Source organism: Ochlerotatus camptorhynchus, unplaced genomic scaffold, assembly GCF_037179485.1.
Source record: "Ochlerotatus camptorhynchus isolate MF236.1 unplaced genomic scaffold, CSIRO-AGI_Acam_v1.1 ptg000434l, whole genome shotgun sequence".
Lineage (NCBI taxonomy): Eukaryota > Metazoa > Arthropoda > Insecta > Diptera > Culicidae > Ochlerotatus > Ochlerotatus camptorhynchus.
The window spans coordinates 9,376,688-9,395,272 of NW_027040920.1; the positions used below are offsets into that span (position 1 = coordinate 9,376,688).

The window sequence follows — 18,585 nt, forward strand, 5'->3', positions numbered from 1 at the left end:
CGCGACTGCTGCCTAAGTTGTTTAGACATAATAAACCATCACTAAATGTTCAACCATCAAACCAGAAGCACTCGTTTTATTCTAACTATGCTAAAGGTTATGGGCCCAGATACGTAACCGGAAGAAAATTCAAGGAATTCAAGATGGCAGCTGATGGAGGCGGAAACACATTTGCGATGCGGAAGATTTTGATCTTGCTAAAGTTGTAGTTGTTGCAGATAATTTTTTATTAATTTATTTATTTATTTGAGAGGAAAAAGCGTACTTCAGAAGGACCAACCTTGCCCCTTCTCAAGTGGGCGGAAAACCTCTTCTTTTCGTATCAACAGGTAACATAAAATCCTAAAGTATATATGTAACTTAAACTAAATCAGGAAACATTTATCTTTACTTAATCAGGATGATAAAACATTATAGAATAAATACTTCAGGCTTGCTTCGAGAAGCATTGAAGTCAAAAAAGTTATAACATTTATTAAAAAATTTACACATGCTGGTAATTGGTTCGTTTGCACCATAGTTTGTGCGAGAAGTCGGGATCGTAAAGAAAGAGTTGGTTCGCAAATTGACTCGTCTTATATTAATGTTAAGCTGTTGCAAAAGTGGACTACAGTCAATGTCCGAACGCAGGAGATCGGCTATGAAGACAGCCTTAGCGACGTCACGGCGAACACTGAGAAGTTGTAGGCTCAGCAAGTTACATCAACTTTCATAATTAGGGAGGTTTACCGGGTCTCTCCAGGGTAGCCAACGAAGAGCATACCCAAGTAACATTGTAGGTTTTATAGCATTCTACAAGTCCAAATCATGATCTACAGAACCCTCATAAAACCAAAATTGTTACTTGGGTAGCGAACAAATCTCCTCTGAATAGACTCAAGTCGATTCGTGGCCTTGTTGTAAAACGGCGCCCAAACTACTGAACAGTATTCCGCTGCGAACGGACTAGTGAACAATAAAGCGTTTTCAAGCACGAAGTGTCCTGAAATCTTTAGCAAAGCGGAAAATAAAGCCAAGCTGAGAAGATGCTTTACTGGCGACATATGACACAGGCTCCTTGAAGGTTAGTTGACAATCTAACATGACTCCTAAGTCTTTGACTATAGTCTCCCGATTCAGTGTCTGACCATGAAGGCTGTACGTAAAGTAGATGGGTGATTTTTGGAACATTTGGAAGCATTCAATGCCATCCTATTCTTGTGACACCAAGTAGCAAAAACGTCCAGCTGCTGTTGAAGGAAAACTGAATCACTACGATCCTTTACGACCAAATACAGTTTAAAATCATCCGCATAAGATAGCTTCGGACACCTGATTGAATAGTGAATGTCATTCAAATAGAGCAGAAATACGAACGGCCCAATATGACTACCGTGGGGTACACCAGAAGAAACCGGAAACGACTGAGAAATACGGTCATCTATTTTTACTGACATTTGACGACCGGTGAGGTAAGAACGAAGCCAATTAAGAAGGGGACCATGGAAGCCTAATCGCTCTAATTTGGCTTCATTTTATCAAACGCAGCAGAGAGATCCGTGTAGATAGCATCAACTTGTTCGCCTTTTTCAAGCTCGAGAATTATAAAAGATGTGTTTTGCACGAGATTTGATGCAGTGGATCTCTTCTGCATAAATCCATGTTGTTCGGAGGGAACGTAACTGGAGCAAGTGTGTTTAAAATAATCCAAAACTATCAGCTCAAAAAGTTTTGAAACTGCGCACAAAGCCGCAATGCCTCGATAGTGGATTACTGACTGTTTATGGCCTTTCTTGAAGACAAGAAAAACAAAGGAATTCTTCCAGCCATCAAGGAAGATTCCAGAATTCAACGAGAGGTTGAATATGAATGCCCTTGGTGCGCTCAAGGCTACAGTCTTTAATCACCACAGATGGAATTCCATCCGGGGCAATACTGGAAGAATTTTTTAAGCGGAGGCCTGCTGTTTGAACGTCATCTCTCGACATAGGTGGATGAGATTCAACAACTGAGAGCTCCTCGTTGACGAAAACACTGCAGAAATGTGACTTGAATAGATCCGCGATACCAGCCACATTAGACATTTCTCGATCCCCGTTGAACATCGTGGAGGGCAGACCCGATTCCTTTCGTTGATCTTTCACGTGATTCCAGAAGCTTTTAGGATTAGTTTTGAGCTTATTTTGTAGTTGACGCTGGTGTTCTAGGTAGAGTTGCTTGTTGAGCGTATGTATTTCTTTCTCGACACGTCAGTTCGCAGTTAGCAAAACTTTTTCAAGGCAGCCCGTTTAGATGATTTAAGACGTTTCAAACGAGGGTTTGATCATGGAGGGTGAGTTGGTATGACTGGAGTTTACTTCGGTACGAACTGATCGATTGCATGAACAACAATATTCGTAAAAATAGTCGAGGAAATATTTACGTCATGATCACGCAGTTCTTCATCTCAGTTTATGCTCTCGAAAAAGGCAGTCATTCCATCGAAGTCAGCCTTCCAGTAGTCATATGAAATGCTATCCATAGTGTTACGAAAAGAAAATGCCTGGTTCAATTTCAATGATATCTGAAGAAGTGGATGATGCCTACAACGCTTAACTAGTGGCACAGGCGCCTCATAAATCGAGCAACTAGAAGCAACTTCACGGCTAAGAAAACATAATATCAAGATGCGAGCGTTAGCAACGATCGGTCTCAGTCTGAAGAGTTACAATTATAGTCTCGGCCAAGATGCGGCGGATGCAGCAGAAGCTTGGAAAAAGCTAGCGACAGCATTTAAAGATACCGGATTGACGCGAAAAATTGGATTGCTACGGAAGTTGACCTCTATTCGTCTGTTCAATAGTTCGACTGTGTAAAAATACGTCAACGAGCTCTGATGAGTACCAGTCATAAGCTCGCTTTGATTGGCTTCAAGGTTGATGATTCGTGGTTAGTAGCCGTTGCTGCTGATGGGGTAACCTGATCACCACGAGCCGATGTTTATGGGGCTGGAGGTGACGAATTCAAACAAATTCAAGGCGCAGATCAAGAAGAAGTCCGAGAAGACGGCAGGAAGCCAGGCCATTTTACGGCCAAGTGTCCAGATAAGTTAGCAAGGAAGACAAAATCGAAGTCGGACGGGCTGTGCAGCATTTTTGCAATTGGCGATGTTCAAGCTGAAGCGTGATATTTTGATGCGGAAGCGACGTGTCATATGGCCAGCTCGAATCAGAACTTCGTTGATGAAGGTTTGGCAAGAGGTACGGTTGACATGCAGATTCCGGACGGCAAAATCGATGTACACGGGGTGCTGAAGATTCCTGATTTGGCGACTAATCTGCTTTCGGTGAATACGATCTGCAAAAAAGGCCACACTGTGATCTTTACTGCGGACAAATGTGAGGTGTTGAACGGTGAACTCTTCGTTTCTGGCAAGGAAGAAGGCGGCCTATACCAAGTCATTCAACATGAGAAGACGTTTCTGGCAAGTGGAATTCAGCTGTGACACAGAAGGATGGGCCACCTGAACGAGACAAGTTTGTCGTTAAGAGCTGTTCTCAGAAGCCTGGAGTTGACTACGAAGAAGTCTATGCTCCTGTGGTGCGGTATTCGACCATTCGGTATCAGATGGCGGTGGCAACTAAATTTGCCTTGGATGTGGACCAAATGGACGTGGTTACCGTATTTATACAAGGCGAGCTAGGTAACAAGCAAATTTTCATGGACCAGCCCGAGGGATTCGCGGTTTCAAACAACAAGGTTTGCAAGTTGCAGAAGGTACTATACGGCATGAAGCAATCGAGCCGGGCGTGGAATGCAAAGCTGGATGAAGTACTGCAAGAATTTGACCTGCAACTATCGCCTGCCTATAAGGGCCTGTTCATAAACTACGTAGACAGTTTTTTGGGATTCTTGACCCCCCTCCTCCCCCTGCGTAGACAATTGTCCATACAAAAAATTTAAAATTTGTATGGGCCGTGGATAATTGTCAACCCCCCCCCCCTAAACGGTCTACGTAGTTTATGGACAGCCCCTAATGTATGCTGGACGGAGATAAGATGCTTTTTGTGACAATATATGTAGACGACCTGCTTATTTTCACGATCTGATTAAAGAAGAACTAGAAATAGTTCTTAATACGGAGATTCAAGATGAAGGACTTGGGTCCGGTCACACATTGTCTAGGCAGCCGAATCAAGTGGCAAGCTTTCGTTGGATCAGCAGGCGTATATTGAGGAAATCGTTCGTCGCTTTGGAATGGCAGATGCGAACCCGGTAGCTACTCCAGCGGATACGGGTTTTAGATTGGAAAAGTCGATGGCACCTAAGACTGAAGAAGAGAAGATGAAGATGAGAAACGTGCCATACAAGGAAGCGGTAGGATGTTTATCGTTCGTGGCACAGACGACTCGACCCGATATTGCGTTTTCCGTAAATGTAGTAAGTCAGTTTGCTTCGAATCCTGGCAGACCGCATTGCGAGGCTGTTAAGCAAATCATTCGAACCTTAAGGGAACAGCGACGAAGAAGAACGAAGCCGGAGGATAGCGACGCTGATTGGGGAGGAGATCCTGATAGCCGCAGATCGACTAGTGGATATGTCAAGACCAACAATTGAAATGGCCTTAACTCCATTTTGTAAACAAACCTTGTAAGGCCATTTTCTCGCGAACCGAAACCTTCATTCGCAAACCTAAACCACAATCGGGTAGAGGACTTTGCCTTTGCGGACTTCGGTTCGCGAGAAAATGGCCTTACAAGGTTTGTTTACAAAATAGAGTTAAGGCCATTTCAATTGTTGGTCTTGATGTGTTCAAGATGCAGGGAGCAGCTATAAGCCTGGAACGTGAAGAAGCAACCGACAGTGGCTCTTTGGCTGGAAAATTCTCCTGAACCCCTGAATATAATTCCTATAAAACTCCTTGATAACTGTTCGAGGTAGTAGTCATTATAATTCGCTTTATTATGGAAAGAGGAAAAGTTTCCAACTTGAAAAGATCACGAACATAGACAATTTTAAACGCATTTATGATTTATAATCTCGATCTTGAAAAAAGTTGCAAGATTCAGGGATAAATTTGAGAGATAGGGTTTTTGATCTAATTTCCGTCCTACTAAAGGGTGTCCACGATGAAATTGCCACACACAAAATTGATTCGCAAAATTCGAGTTTTCATCCGATTGCCATCAAACTTTCAGGGATTGAGAAATAACTATTAAACTTCATTTTACCATTTTACTCGTATTTTATTTACAGTCCATACGCAAATGCCCGCACCTTGGCCTTAACCCCGGCCATAAGATTCTGCACAACCTGTGAATCAACCGTTTTTTGCATGTAAACCCATACTTTCTTCAGTTCCTCGACTGTCTTCACTACCTTAGGTCGTTTAAGAAGGTGCTGCTTCATAATCGCCCAGTACTTCTCGATGGGGCGGAGCTCCGGAGTGTTGGGAGGGTTGAACATTTTCGGCACGAAATTGACCTTATTGTCCGCATACCACTTCAGCACGTCCTTGGAGTAGTGGCATGAGGCCAAATCCGGCCAGAAGATTGTTGGGACGTTGTGGGCCTTCAGGAGAGGAAGCAGCCGCTTCTGGAGGCACTCTTTTATGTACACCTGTCCGTTCATCGTGTCCTGGGTCACGAAAGGTGCACTCCGCTTCCCGCACGTGCAGATGGCTTGCCAAACCAGGAATTTCTTCGCAAATTTGGACATCTTCTGAGTGCGGACATGCTCCGGAACGCTGAACTTATCCTTGGCCGTGAAAAACAGGTTGCAGGGGATCTGTTTGAAGTCGGCCTTCACATATGTTTCGTCGTCCATGATGCAGCATTCAACTTTCGTCAGCATGTTGAGGTACAACTTCCTGGCACGGGTTTTGGCGGACTTGTTCTGCTTCTCGTCGCGATTAGGGGCCTTTTGTACCTTGAACGTTCGAAGCCCAGCCTTAGTTTTGGCCTTCTGGACAAAACTTCGGCTTAGGTGCAGCTTCTTAGCCACATCCCTAACGGAGGCGTTCGGATTTCGGTTGACGGCCCCAACTACGCGGTTGTGATTTTTGGTGTTGTACGGAATACTTTTTCCTTCACTTCTGGGCTTCCGATCGGTGGTCAACCGTTCCTCGAACCGCTTAATCACTCGCGACACCGTGGAATTCGCGATTCCCAACGTTTTAGCGATGGAACGATGCGAGAGATCCTTGTTCTCGTGATGAATGCGCAAGATTTTATCACGCACGAGCTGTTCTTTCGACTCCATTTCCGCGAGTTTTGATCACAGGACTTTTTAACTTGCAGGATGTAAATAATGCACTATGAACTAAATCCACCCAAATTTTCATTAAATTCTACCCAACGGTTAAAAAGTTAGAGCAATTTCATAGTGTGGCAATTTCATAGTGTGGCAATTTCATCGTGGACACCCTTTAAGCACAACCCGCGCTTTACCTCTCTTTTTCTTTGAACGGGTTTGAACAAAAAATGAAATATTTCTGTCAAAGATGGCTTCTAAATTTATTCACCTTTCCATACGTACCGTTGGATTTGATACAGATTCGGAAATTGTCGAGATATGGTTTACAATCTAATACTGCTTCTTGATTCTAAATTCGTTCTACGAGTTTCAATTTCATCCTAACGCATTGAAACGCCAATAGATTTTCTTCGGCCTACGGATAAACGTAGAAAAAAGGGATTCGCTAGAAGCGCTTCTTTTGTTTTGAGAACAATGAGCGTAGGGTAGGTATACCAGTTATGGCCATATGTTCCTATTATGGTGTGTTCCAGTTATGGCCTATGGAATTCCCATAGGCCATAATTGGAACACACCATAATAGGAACGTATAGCCATAACTGGTACGTTTACCCTGTATATTTATACAATGCACTCTAATAGGATTTATGTTGTAGCTAATGAACTAACGCATCGGAACCAACCTATTATTGATTTGTGTATGGTGAAATAATTGAGCGTCTTAGGGCGTCTTAGTGGAATACCTGTATAATGAGAGAGAGAAGGATTAGTAATTTCCATTTAAGGTGTTTCGTTGTGAGATCCTTAATCATGTTTCCACTTCGAAACTTTAAGTGCACAAATATCAGCTTCTACGACACGTACCACAATGAAACTGTTACTCCACGTTTGCTGTACTGCAGCATACATGAAGTAGCAATTTCATGTGAAATGGGGCATTAATTACCGAGATTTGTGTGAATGATAATTCGAAGTGGAAGAGCATGTATAGCTTACGTGGCGGCCATTTGTGGACTCTGCAAGGAATCACCTTAATTCCACTACCTTATTTGCTTATCCTTGACAGATACGCTTATTTCGTCTACAATGTGCAGACTTCTTCAGTGTCTTGTACTAATACTCGACTGGTATTAGCACAAGACACTGAAGAAGTCTGCAAATAGTAGACGAAATACGCGTATCTGTCAAGGATAAGCAAATAAGGTAGTGGAATTAAATGGAAATTACTAATCCTTCTCTCTCTCATTATATATGATATTATTGATCTTTTCTTTTATATGAAAGAACGGAAATGGGCGATTAGGACGAAGTAGTGCTCTAGCCTATTGATTTTTTTTAGAAATTCGCGATCTATAATAAAAACAAATTAGAAAGCCTGGAATAATTTGTGATATGTTAGACTGTAAGTTCACAGTCCTAGAAAAATTTAAATGCTTTCATGATCATGGACATAGAAATTTTTCTAAAATCTGGGCTTGGAAATGTTTTGATTTCGGACCTGTAAAAAATACAATTTGAAGGGCTCAAGATTCTGACACACACAGTAATGGCTATAATAAAGTAATCACAGTAATTTTATGCCTTTTCAAAAAACTTCAAAGTGCTGCAATTATCAGTAGCCCAGGTAACATTGCTAGTTTCATCGTGGTTTTAAAGCATTCTACAACATGGTCTACAGAACCCTCATAAAACCATAATTGTTACTTGGGAGGTGCATCCAAATGACTGGAATATTGTCTGCTGGTGGATATTCAAGGTTTATTGGTATAATTTTGAGCTCAACGGTTGAGTTTCTTAGAAGTTTGAGTACTCATAGTAAAACGATTCTAATTGACTACCTTTTTCGAACTGCTATTTCTTATAAAACGATTATCCAAATGAACTGTAACTTTTTCTGTTTGTAGTCAAACATTGTTATTTACATCTATGCAAAGTATATTGAAATCTATTAACCGCGAAAATTAAGAACATTGGGTAATTTTGTGTTTCAGAAGGTATTTTGAAAACTGCAAGTCCTCATCTTCCATCGAAAATGGTGTTATCCTGAGTGGTGCGAAGTGAAATTTTCTTCATGTTGGTAGTGTTGAAATAAACGTTTCATCACCGTCGGTTGGTAGAGAGAAGTGTCAAACGGCTTTTTGTGCAGAGCCGATTCGTGACTTTGTGATTGTTTGTTGACATTGTTCATAGCTGGAGTTTTTACGGAGTGGAATAAAATTCAGAATGAAGTGTTTTGCTCACTTTTGCAATTATAAAGATGGACACGACGAAAAGCGAAGCCTATTCAGGTTTCCCAAGGATTCAGCAGTACGAAAAGAGTGGCTCAGTTTCTGTGAGGTGGATCTCAATTTTCAAATCAAACCCAGTGACCGGTTGTGCAGTATTCATTTTGATAAAAATTGTGTAAAACATCTGAATTCAGTTGCTTATCGTGATAAAAATGCAATCCCTACACTGCGAACATATGATGATGGTCCATTTATCAGTGAAACAATTGACGAAAGTGATAAAGTTGTTAACGATGAAGATTGGCGATCGCCGGAACTGGAAAATATTGCAAAGCAAAGGTGAGACATTTTTTAAATTGAATTTGAAATCAACAAACAAAATAGGGTAGAGAGCCTCTGCGGCCTAATCCCCCATTGTTGGTCTATCGTGCAGGAAGAATTAAAAATAGTGTCGGACCTCCAATGGCAACGATTTGACTTCCCTCCAAATCGTGTGAAACTCGAACATGAAAACTCTATAGAACCCCCGTAGAACCTCGCTGGCAGCAACTAAAATTTCCACTGAAACCTCTTCTGTCGCGGGAAAAATCTGTTGAAATTTCCTGGAACTTTTGTACTATCATCACAAATCTCCTTAGAACGTTCTCCGAAGTCACAGTCGTTCCTGAGCGAAAAAAAAATCGGAGGGGTTTTTTTCAGCGCAGGAGTCTACTTTGGTCCAAAATACGCAATAATACTGTTATTTTTAATTGTTTGAGTCGTTTCGAATGACGTTTTTAAAAAGATCAAAAACATTACTGGAAAATATTTATTTTTTATTTTGGACGATAACAATACTTCTATCTATTTCAACGAACCACAATGATAAAAAAGTGGTTCGATTTGACAGCTCGAAAGTGGTTCGATTTTGAGGTTCGTCTTCGCACCACTCAGGTGTTATCTATTGACCATAAGTTTTGGAAGCCTTGAATATTTTATGCAACAGTGGAAAATATTTCAGAAATGATGCTCATACTGAAAAGTTACACCACTTTAAAATTTGTTGAATTGACAGACAAAATTACGGTGATCACTTTATTATTGCCAGTACTGTAATTTTTCGATGTTTAGACAGATACTAAAGCTACCGGGTTTCAAAGATTTTTAAAAATTCAGAGATTATTATTTCGCATAACGTTTGACGCTAAAGAATGCAGTCAACATACGTTATTCTCAATGGAATTGAGAAGAGAAATGCAAAGAAATTCCAATGAGGATTTTTGACAAATTAAAAAAATAATATTTACGGATTTTAAAGGGAATTCCAGGAAGAATGCTGAGCAAAATATCAAGAACAGTTCCTGAAAAAATACTGAGAATTCCTAGATATTTCTGTTTAGATTTTCAAGACAATTCTGAGTTGAGCTCTGAGAAATTCTTAGAAGGATAAACTTCCAAACTTTTAAAGACAATTATTAAGATAAATCTAAGGGAAACCACGCGAGCATTATTATTAAGAATACTAGGATAATTGTAGGTTGAATTCTTAGAATTTCCAAGATGGGATTCCAAAAGTGGTACACAGAGAATTTTGAAGGCTTTCAATGGAATGCCAGAGAGAATAATAACATTGGTCAAATTTTTTAATTTCCTAATAATTCCAGGTATTTCAGGGTTTTTCCAAGTAGGATGGCAAATACAAAACGATCAACTTTAAGTATAAACTTGCTACTACTTCATAGCTAGCTGAATATTTAAGATACAAATTTTTGCTTCTCGTACTCGTATACAAAGATGGCATTGGTTGCGAAAACAGAAAAAACAAAAAAAAAAACACTCAACAGGAGGAGGTCACTGAACCTCTTCACTGATGTTGGCCTGCTGGGTCCTCCTCGCATCTCTGAGCGGTAGTAAGTGCATACCTTCTACCGAATCCGCCGCTCTCTTATCAAATTTTTTCGCACTCAGCCCATTTCAGTGCGCAACGATGCGAATAAAAGCATAAATGAGGTTAAAATTTATGCCAAACAAAACCTAAAATTGGTGGTACAAAACTTTCTACCCACCTTCTATAACCTACTTTGTGCACTGCGTGGTCGAGGTGCTGTGTGTTGTTAGTTGTTATAGCGAACCTGTTGCACCACACTAGGGATCCCAAAAAGAACCGGAATATTTGGACTCTACGTAGGTACTCTCGTTTTGCATCCGGTATTTCGGTGCTACTTGAAACTTTCAATACACGTCCGTCCGCCCGTCACCTGGATTTCCCTGCACCAACACACGGCCAACCGTACGCGTTCGTAATAATTGCATAAATCATTCACCTTTTCGGCCAAAAATATGTTTCCCTCGCCGAATAGCCACAAACTGTCACACTCTTCTCGTCGGTGGCACTTCCACTTCACTGCTCGCACCGTTTCTCTTCTTGTTGGTCGTCTTCACGGAGAACAGCTTCTTCCAGTTCCAAGCAGCAAGCAGCACATCAAAATATAACGGAACGTGCTCGCTCTCACCAACAGGCTGGATCTGGCGTCTCGTTCGCGCAAACTTGTTTTTCCAATTTCCAAAAACAGCGAATGAAAAATATAATTTTGCTCAAACTCGTCTCTCCATGTACACACCACCGAGGAGTCCGAGATAGTAATCATCCAACGAACGAGAGTCTGGCGCAGCTCGCTCGTCTCACTCGCACTCACTCTTCCGTCCAGAAAGCCAATAATTGGGAACACTTAAGTCTTAGGTTTATCTTAAATTACTCTGTACACTAAAACTTGAGCTAATTCACCTGGCTAACTTTATTTCCAAAATTGATCCGTTTCAGTAAATACGAACACTCTTTCTCGATTCACTTGCGAAGCTCAGGAATTTCACTAAATTCCCTAATCGGAACACGGTGCTATTCGATTGTCCCGTCCTGCTCACTCTAACTTTTTTTTCCGCACACACGGTTGGCCACTAAAAGGTGCGCAAGTCACTTTAGGTTGGGAAGTCGGCACTTGTGGCACAGCAGCAGCGGAATGCACGTAAACCAATAGAGTTCCTACTGCGACGATGACGACGACGACGACGGACGGGTGATACGCTGGTAATCACAATCAAAATGCAAATGCAACAACACTCGTGAAAAGTTTTGTAAACTACTGTCCAAAGCGGATCCAAAATACACAAAACACCTCTATGAAGCTAGGTAGATACTGCTGGAGCTTGAGCTGCGAAAAGCGCACAAAAGGAAGCGTCAGAATCGCTACGAAACAGGCACAAGACTGACGATGACGGCTAGCTGGCACCGTCTCTATGTATATTTTTGTTGGACAACTTCGGTGCCAGTGGTTGAGTGAGCTCTTCAACAGGTAACCTGCGCAGGTATGTGCATACAGACACACCGTCAACCAACAGCAATGTTGTTGATGCAAAGAGGCAGGCTTGCGTCAATCCAACTCACCTGGTCACCTGTAGAAACGAGGATGCACGACGACATAGACTACTGCTTCCACGACGACCGAACAGACTGGTATGGTGATTACAAACAACACGCAAAGTCGAGGGGCCAAGTTCACCTGGGAACGAAATTTCCCATACACACGCATTGGACGTCGTCAACCGACAATGAGTGTGCAAAAGAGGCATTGATGGGAATCGAATCAACAATGTTGCTATCTCACTTGTAGTGATGTTGTCAGTTTCTGACAACGCCGAGGAAATTTACCTGAGTGTTATAAATATAACGGTGCGTGTCTTGGATGTAATCAAAGTGCTCAGGTGAAAACAGTAGTGATGCCAGCAATTTTATCAAGAAATCAATAATTATTTTAAAAAAACAACTCTTGCAGTTTACTGCCGATAACTGCAAGTCAGTCCCATCTGCATTTGGGATCACTTTTCAGTTGATATTTTTATGTTTTACGAGTTACAGTCAACTTTCGCTCGTGGGGCTGAACCCATAGCCCACTTAGTGAAAGGCTTTCGTTAGTTGGACTGAGCTGTCAAGCTGAAAATTGGTTGAGGGATACTTCCCAAAACTTCTGTAAAATTGACCACTTTGTCAAGCAGTTTTGCGTGACTCTCTACCAGCGATTTCACAAAACTGGTCCAACTAATTTCTATTTTTTTATGAAACGCACAAATGTTGGCTACTTTTCTCGAAGTTCTAGAAGAAAAAATCTCAAAATAATGTTTCATTTCAAAGTTCGAGTGGTAGTAAACGTCATTTTATCTGCTCGAATGAAGTGGTTAATTCCTAAATTTATATGAAACCATCTCCACTACTATGAAGTTCTCTGAAAATTTTCGAGAAACATCTATGTGCCTGTTCAAATATTACGTAATGCAAAAAATAGAATTTTGAATACCCCCACTCGCTCCTCACGCACTTTTCCTAATACATGATGTGTAACGCATTGCCTGACTAAAGGCCCAATCGCAATGACAGCGGAAGCGGAACGACAACGGCAGCGGAAAAGCCCGATCTGAGTAAGCCAACTTGTCGGATTGAAAACTTGTTGGAACCAAATCGACTTCGGTTAGGCATCTTGATGTCATTTGTGACAACTGTCAATCTTTCCGTTCCCGTTCCGCTTCCGTCCACATTGCGTTTGGGCCTTAACTCCTACCCCCTCTTGGTTACGTAATGTGTGAATGGGCCCTATAAATACTTCAAAAGAAATTTGAAACAGAGTTCCATTCGTGTTTCAAACCTGCTCGAATATAAAACAGAATAGTCGAGCAGTTGCAAATCTGGTGCAAATTAGTGCTTTAATAATAAAACTGCAACTCAGCATTGCGAGGGGTGCGTTTCTGTTCTAGTATAAAATTGAAACAGTCCATATAAAATACAATAGCATTGCGAACGGCCTAACTAGACTCTTCAAAAGTGCGGAATTGGGTTGTTTAAAGGGAATAAGGTAAATACATATTCGTTATCTGCATTAAAAATGGAACCGAAATCCAAAATTTAATTTAAATAAGTACGATTGCATTAGCAAAAATCACCATCTTAGCGCCCCTTGGTGGGACCATAGAGGTAGCTCTAAGACTAGTAGGTACCGAAGAAACGTACTCAACTTTTTGGCTCAGCTCTGGTACTATCTTCGGTCCCAAGCTAATCGATTCACCCCTCGAAACATAGGGAAATCCACTAACCCTTCATTTTATCTGTCAAACTTTCATAGCGAATCAAAACAAACATTGTGTAGTACTAGAATGGGGTACGTTAATCGATTTGCCAATTTAAAATCGTTAGTTTCGTATTGATTGTTGGTAGCACCTACCATGCTTTGTTTGGTGGCAAGTGCAATTAGACTTGCCAATGCACCTGCGTCTATTTTTACTAGAACAACTTTGCCTCAGACGTCATTTCGATCAGAAATGCCATTTCCATGCTACAATTTTTTGAAAAAAAAAATCAAGGACGCCATTTTGAAAATATTACAAGATCTAAAATAACCGAACTTCCCAAGCAACAAGCCCGCTAATTCGCCTTTTGCAATATAAGGCTAATATGCGGCTAATATAAAGCTTAGCATGCCCTATGTTAGCCGTGCATCAGCTTGGTTACTTGGGTTAAGCAAAAATGTGAATCATTGCCGACAAACGATTACGCAAAGTTTTAAACCTTCTAGCGCCGCATTCTAGTCGCCATTAGTTTAATACTTTTTAGGTCTTCTTTACCGACAAAGAGGCTTCGGCATGGCGATCAGCGATTATAGAAGCGTTCAGAAAAAAACGAGCGATAATGAGAGCAACTTTAGACGGACATTCTCACTCTCCCGATTCTAATCGGTTCCACTTGTAGAGGTTTCGTAGTCAGTAGGCGGAGCAACATGAGAACCATACATGCGCTCTTGCTCAGTGCATTTTCGATGCAATTTGACTCCCACATGGACATGCATGGCGGTGACACACTGATTCTGCCGTTATGCGCAGGCGCACTTATTGGAATGTCCATTTTTTACTCCATGGTGCTCTGACCATGGTGTTGCGAGCATGGAAAGTGCAATAATGTTTCCAGTGACTGCAATGCGGATGGGAATCTGCAGGAGACGAAATTCGATGTTTGCTTTCGGTACGAAGTTGATGTGTATTGAAAAGATTAAGCAACAATTGAGTGCAGTGTGGATTTGGATTAACAAATTAAGGGGTTACGCCTACCTGCAAACTTTCAAAAAATCGTTTTTTTTTACTGTCCTAATCGAAAGTATATAAAGTCAAGAATCTTTCCTCAAAAGATCCAGTTGATCCGATGAAAATTGTGAAAGTTATGCGACGTACAAGAGTGTGGACTTATAGTGCACTAAACCCAACTTGAAACTTTAAACGCGATTATCTCGGAATCATATTTTCAAAACCGGTGCCAAAAATTTCTCGAAATGTATGCATTCGATTCGTCCGATTCGTTCAGTACTATTTTGTGCAGTCCACGATCGTTCGGATTTCGTCTATCATTTAATTTCGATTTTTTACAGCCGATCAAAGACAAATTTTAAGGATCAAAAATCGGCACTTCAACTTTGCAAGGCCGTCATTTAGTCAAAAAAAAATAAAAAAATAAACCGAACGATCAAGGACTGGTTTAACACATGCTTAACGATTTGGCATGGTTTTTTTTTTTAATTCAGATGATTACATCACAAACCGCAGTTGGCACCGCAAAAAGCGATTTTTAGGACATCGTCCACGGGGAGCAGCCGTGCGGGGCACCAGGACCTCGTTTTTACAGCATCGACTGATAAATGTACCATTTAATGTGTGTTCAATAAACGGCAGAAAACCGATTTTCAATATGTTGCGTCGTTTTCGAGAAAAAAAATCCAAACTTTCGCTTTTTTTCGGTCTTGCAGGTGGGCGTAACCCCTTAAAGAACTGTTTCGTATCAAATGATGGACTTTATCAAGGGGGCAACTCTATCAAAGATGAAGGTAAGATTTTGTGTTGTTGTCACGTGATTGAATAGACAGAAATAAGATTGATGAAGATTTTGCAGATTTCCTGGCGAGCATCGATTAGCTTGGGACCGAAGAGAGTACCACCCAAGTAACATTTTAAGTTTTATGAAATACAACAGATCTACTATAAAACAACATTCATAAAATCCTGGTCAAGACTGCTTTGCCATTGATGCATCCACCAAAACCTCATTGATGGTAGAATCTGTCTAGTTGGCTCACCCTGGAGAAGGCTCTGACAGGTTATTTTCGAAGCCTTTCTAGATTGATTTACTGCAAAATGGTTGTACGATAAACGCATTGAAATCCATTTCAAAACCGTATTTAAGCTACAATTAAATCTATTTGGCAACAATTAAAAGCATCATTCGAGCCATTTACCCCAGCCACTAAAAAAACAACAATCAAGATAAAAAAGGATTCATAAATACCATCCGATCTTATCAAAATAATTAAAATAAAAACTGATCTTTTATAATCTTTTATGCCGAATTTCCAAAATTATAAAAAATTCTCATGCAGTGGCCTAGTTTTAGGTACCATATAAAATTTGATGTGAAATGTACGTGAAAACATCGAAAAACTCGAAGGGGGCGACACATCTATATCTCAATTCTAGATGCTCAAAAAATCTCATACTAGCGAATAAATCTTCGAAAAATCTTCTTTCATTTCTCGCATCTACTTGCATCGCGCATCATCTTTTTGCAGGAAATCTTCAAAATCGTGATAAATCTTCTTTCTATCTACTCAGCGTACGCGCAGCTAGCCACAGCTAAACACAATATTTCCTGCATCGTAGATATAGTCGTCCTTCTCGGAAAAACTTGAGTCCGCACACGGAAAATATCGATTTTACTAATTATTTTACATTAAGAAAATAAAATATATTCTTCAGATCGATCATTATACCCCGGACAGACTATGGCTTATATCATGTAATATAGGCTGTCTTGCAATGATCACTCATACATAGGATTTCCAGTGAAAACTAGATGTATGAGTGCTCATTGCAAGACAGCGTATATCAAGTGAACGGGGTATTAGCTAAAATAAAGTTATATCCAAGGAAATATAGATCGAAAATCGAAGATTGTAAAAACCCTCGTAAAAACCAAACAAAATAATTGTAATATGGCGGAGACATAAAAGTTGATTTTCATGGGCCATTTGTGACAAAGTTATTTTGCTTTCAAGAAATCCTTAACAAATCCATAAGGTTTTGAATTGGCTTTCATGAAGAAAACTTGTAAACTGTATTGTATTTATCTAAAGCCATTTTGCTTGATCCCAATCCTTTCAGATTTTTGACAGCATTTATGGCGGAAATGTTGCCTACAAAATGTTAAACGTCAAAGTTTGTTTATCCTTCGATAGTTGCGCTGTGTGATTCAGCGTTATTCCAGGCGATTCTCTCCCGATGGCTTGGAAGCAGTTACTTAGAAAGTGTTCACAACATTTCGCATTTCGCACAGCTGTAACCTCGATCATTCCCGAAAAGATCCCCTTCTTCCGGATGGTTCTGGAAGTGCACCATCAAACGATGCAGGAATGTACGGTTGAATGATTTTATACCATCCGATCTTATCAAAATAATTAAAATAAAAACTGATCTTTTATAATCTTTTATGCCGAATTTCCAAAATTATAAAAAATTCTCATGCAGTGGCCTAGTTTTAGGTACCATATAAAATTTGATGTGAAATGTACGTGAAAACATCGAAAAACTCGAAGGGGGCGACACAGCTACCCACAGCACAACACAATCTTTTCTGCATACGAAAGGATAAAACAAAATGTATGTTTTTCAGTGATCTAAAATGAGAAAATGAAGTACACCGAGTCTTTTCGATTCGTTTTCTCTAACTTGAGAATCCTAGAAGACGATTGTGGAACCAAAGAGCTTTAAATGTGAACAGTCCCCTACAATTAAATAACATTTAATTTCTGTACAGTCAGTCTAGCGTGTTCATCATATGGAAGTGTTCCATATTTGTCGAAGAATTTATGTTGTTGTTGACTGTCTATATTATGAAATAAAAGCTGAACACAATGAAACTGTTTATTCTCAAGAGTACTAAACATTTAACAGACTAATCATAGTTTACCAAACCACCGAATCTATATATACATAACAATAATTTGAAACTAACAATATGGTTTTTTAAACCATAAAATGAAACCTGGAAAATGGAGCATTTTTGTAAGGTTATCGGTCAGCTCATTAACCCATTTAATGAGCATGCCTCCAATATCGCCACATATTTTATAATCTGTGACGTAAAATCATTGTAACTTTCCACTAGAAGCTAGTTCAAGCCTCTAAGGGAACATCCATTAAGTAAATCACGCTCTGGGGGAGTTAGAAATGTGTGACAAGCAATGCATTAGGTAGTGGAACAAAGTGACGAATGGAAAGGGGGAGTACATTTTCTCAAATTTTTGCGAGGAGTACTTAATGCATGCTTTCCAACTCAATGGTTCCAACACTATTGGTTTTTTAGGGTGAAATAATCTTTAAACGAAATCTGTAGGACAATAATGTCCACATGGGAATGTTGCGTCTGTAAGAAAAATATCAGGTGAATTAAATGTTACGATAGTCAATTTTAATAACCGTTCTAAAGTTTGTTCTGAACCGATTTTTTGATTTGAACTTGTCTAACTTGGCGACCTTCATGAGCTTCAATTAGAAGGGTATCCATGGGAATGTTGTTTATTTCTGCGGCCCATAATGCTACGGAAGCTATGAGACTTAGCTCTCCGGATGCCACAAGTTCCGATGCCACTCCCACCAGCTTAAATGTCCGTAGTCATTATCACAGGATCAAGATCCTAGTGGGTGAAAAATATACTTATAACAAGATACATTTAAACGAGCAATAGTTGAAAGGTTCCAATGGCCATCAGTATAGCTTCCTCCTGGGACTGGATCAACGAGTCACGTACGATACGGTGAGTGGTGTGTATTTAATTCTATAAATATTTAAACTCACAACTGTTTGACATCGGGACTTCTGCGCCGTCTCTGAAAGGGACGTGTCTATATCCCTGACTGCTAGTCTAAGCCAGTCGGCAGTTGTTGGGGAGGACACCAAAGGCCTGTTTTGCTCCTGGGTCTCCGGGCGTTGGCGAGGTAGGGAGAGTTTTCGGAATTTTGAGACGCATTACAAAAAGGGATAATTTAGGCATTAATTGAATGGTTTTATTTATCCAATGGCGGG

General features: G+C 40.4%; 1 protein-coding gene across 4 annotated transcripts in view; it reads right to left on the reverse strand.

Moving 5' to 3' along the window:
• fus (fusilli) overlaps nt 1-11,859 on the reverse strand; it is a 306,247-nt gene extending 294,388 nt beyond the window's left edge. Inside the window, exon 1 of one of the 4 annotated variants that reach the window (XM_065234594.1) lies at nt 10,487-11,857. The gene's annotated coding sequence lies outside the window, so the exon portion shown is untranslated. Of the gene's footprint in view, nt 1-10,486 lie in introns of all 4 variants that reach the window. The other 3 variants (XM_065234595.1, XM_065234593.1, XM_065234592.1) reach the window with 3 other exon arrangements.
• Between the last annotated feature and the right edge of the window lie 6,726 nt (nt 11,860-18,585).